Source organism: Pinus tabuliformis, chromosome 7 (genome assembly GCF_031772625.1).
Source record: "Pinus tabuliformis cultivar Carrire ecotype Pingquan chromosome 7, CPIR1, whole genome shotgun sequence".
Lineage (NCBI taxonomy): Eukaryota > Viridiplantae > Streptophyta > Pinopsida > Pinales > Pinaceae > Pinus > Pinus tabuliformis.
The window spans coordinates 430,282,156-430,285,936 of NC_142293.1; positions in this window are offsets into that span (position 1 = coordinate 430,282,156).

Genomic DNA, 3,781 nt, shown 5'->3' on the forward strand with positions numbered 1-3,781 from the left:
GCTATGTGTCTCCCCCTCACTATGGAGTAATCCTCTTGCAAGTTCTGCAGGAATTCAATTGCCACCGTCTTGTTAGACTCCTGCAAGCGGTTTAGATAAGTCAGCCACCTTGCTCTTGCCAGGATTTCCCGGGCAGTAGCAGAGACTGTTAACACCTGCGGTTCTCTCCGAATCGATCTTCCTCCCATGGTTTCACTGTAAACTCTCAATGGAACGGCAGCTATTCATGCTGTCGAAACACAGAGAGGCTGATAGACGCAAGACTTGTTCAAAAGCTGAGTATACAATAGAAATGGCTTATGAATAGCAATTCATGCAGAAAAAATAAAAATAGTATGCCGTTGAGCCGTGCCATACCCTAGTACACAACTTCCCAAATAGTGAGCTGACATATAATCCATGGAATGATGAGGTTAACCTCCCCCCCCCGCAATGTGATAGGCTGTCCCAGCCGTCAAATAAAGGAGCAGTGCCCGCTCTGAAACAGAGTCATAAAGGAACAGCGTATGGCAATATGCCATGTTTACAAAAACAGCGAATTACCGAAATCGAGGCGTAGAGTTGGATCGCTTATTACGTAAGAGGCTGCTGTGATATGATGCGAGGCTGGGAGGATAGGACATCTGTCGTACATTCCAAGTCTCATGCGGTCATTGTCAACTACTCTGCCATAATTGGTGATAATAAATTTACATGTGTTATATAATTCGGGAAATGATATATGATTAATTACTAAGGTATAAGAAACAGAAGGGTGCTAGTAACTTTACCTATGTACAAAAATGATTCAAAAAAAGAACTTATGTACAAACTGTAAAAAGAAATGAATTCCTTAATGAATTACAGGTGAGGAAGACTTCTCTTCCTCTCCCAAAATCTCCATATCAGAGTCTCGGCGTAGTTGTTGGCAGAAGGACTCCCGAGTGATTGCTTTGCGATAGAGATGAACTCGGTGGCCATTTTCCTTGAAGGCATATCCAGAACCGTTAATAGTGATTAGAGTAAGGGTCCCATTGTCATGTACCTTCTGGATTTCGGATGGTCCCAACCAACGAGTCTAGAGTTTCCCGGGGAAGTCCTAAAACCTGGAGTCATACAAAAGAGCCCAGTCTCCTTCATGGAAGACGTTATTTTTAATGAGAGCATCATGCCATTTAGCTTGCTACTGTTGGATCAGGGCAGTGTTTTGAAGTGCAGAGAGCCTAATTTCGTCCAACTCATTGATTTGCTGCAATCGATTAATCTATGCCTCAGTTAGATCTAAGACGACTTCCTGTGTTGTTCGTAATGTTTGGATTTCGAATTCTATGGGGAAAATGGGTTGTTTTCCAAACACTAATTGATAAGGTGAGTAACCAGTGGTGCTTCTCCATGTTGTTCTGTAAGCCCACAGTGCTTCAGGTAGTCTGGCAGCCCAATCACGTCTATGTGACGCAATGGTTTTCATTAGGATTGATTCTATTATCTTATTGTTGCTTTCTACCTGCCCATTTGCCTGTGGGTGGTATGGAGTAGTGATTTTATGCTGGACGTGATAGTTGTTGAGTGTTGCAACTATGTTGTTCCCAGCAAACTGTGGTCCACTGTCTATAATTATTTCTCTTGGAAGGCCATAGCATACAAATAGATGAAACAAGAACTGTATGACAGAGTCCTCTGTAGCTCTTGGCAATGCCTTTGCTTCAACCCACTTGGTGACATATTCTATTGCCACCAAAATATATGTTTTCTGGTTTGATAATGGGTTAATCGGTCCAACAAAATCAAGAGCCCATCACTCAAATGGTTCAATGACTAGCTGTGGTTTCAGAGGCATCTCATCAGACTGACCAGGGCGTCCTGCTCTCTGGAAACTATCACAGGCTTGGACAAATTTCTTTGCATCTTTGGAAAAGGAACAACAGAAATCAAAAATGTTGTTCCTTTGGAAAAGGAACAGTAAAACATGCAAAAATGTCGTTCCTTTGGAAAAGGAACAACGGAAATCGAAAATGTTGTTCCTTTGGAAAAAGAACAGAAAAACACGCAGATATGTCATGTTATCACTCAGGTTGTTCCCTGCCTCCTGGAGGGAATACGGCCGAGGTAACCACTAACCAATCTTTTAGCTACAGGTCCTAGCCTACCTGCAACCAGAGAGGGCTCTCTCTTTGTGATTTAGCTTTGTTTCCAGAGTATTTTAGGCTAGTTATTATGCACAGGATTTTGTTTTAAGTTTGTTGGATGATGATTTCAGGCAGAGCTGGGATGCAAGTCCAAGACAGTCTGTTCCATTGGGCTATGGAGTGAATGATGGTGTACAACTGAAAGTGTTTCTTGGGGAATGGTATAACTACAAAGCCAGATAGGCAACTTTGGAACAATTTTCAATCTGGAAGTGATGGAATGGAGTCAGGGAACGAAAGGCAATCAAGAATCTTTCGTTAAGCTGGCAAAGGGAAATTGTATGAATGTTATTCAGGAGCAATTAAGAATCCCTAAACAATACTCAAAATGAAAGGAATTAGTGCAAACATGAGCAGTTAAGAATTCATATTTATGACTAATCCTGAAGAAAACATAGTTAGTAGCAAAAATTGAGCACAGGGTGCAATTTAAACAAATCCTGGGCTATTCTTTCTTCTCCGTTACTAAGATTATGGAACATATATGAAATTTGTAAACACAGAAAACAACAACACAGTTTAGAGTAACTTATTGTTCCATTGAATGACACAGGAATTCTGTAGTAGGTCCTAGAACATCATTTGCACATTCAGACAACGCAAAAACCATGAACTTCAACATCCGTTTGTATTAGAAAGTCTCAGAAATTACAGCGTAGCTTAGAGAGAAAATCACCAACCCCAAATACATATTATGGGGAGGTATTTATACAAAAGGGAGATACAAAATATCATGAGGATAAGTCTTTGAACTCATAACTTTCTTTACCAACTCTCAAGAAGCAGTAAATGAGGGAATAAATGTTGCAATAAATATGAATGTGCTAGCTGTCCAATTAGTCAGAGATATGTTGACTTTTCTGGGCTGTGTGAGTCGGCTGCGTGTTGTGCATTCATTTTGTGTTGGCTTCCTTGATGTTGTTGTGCTACTGGTCACTGTCTTGGCCTTTATCATCAGTGTTCAGGTCCTTTTGCATTTACCAGCTGTAATCACCATTCCATTTCAGCTTTATGCTGCTTTGTATCTGTTGACAGGTGGACCATGTCTCCGTATATGCTGACCTGTAGCTGATAAAAAATAATTAATAAACAAAATCACCTAAGCAATGTCTCCATCATCCCTTTTCACCAATCCTCTGTAGGCAGCTGATGTCTTTGTATCTTTATCAGTGTTTCCTCAGCCTTAGTGTATCTATAGAAGTTTGGCTAGACTTCAAATAGGTGGTTTATCTCATGCTTAATGTATAATAGATTTTCCAGCTTTTCATAAAGACTTTGTCCAGATGGAGGCCATGTTTCTTCTGATGTGCTCGAGGACGCTGTGATTTGATTGGAGGCATAGTTATTTATCCTGTTAGCATAATGCTCATGTGACAGTAGTCTTCCAGCACTGGTTACTAAACTGGGTAGCCCTCGGCTCTGTAATGCTGCAAACTTTATTCTAAACTCATTCACTTCTGCCTGCATTTCTTGGCATTTTCTTTCTAGAGTTTGTACAAAATTCCTTAGGGTCAGCACCCTTTTTATTAGTAAAATGGTATCATGTCATTCCTTTGAAAAAGGAACAGTAGAAATCGAAATGTTGTTCCTTTAGAAAAGGGACAACAAAACAAGCA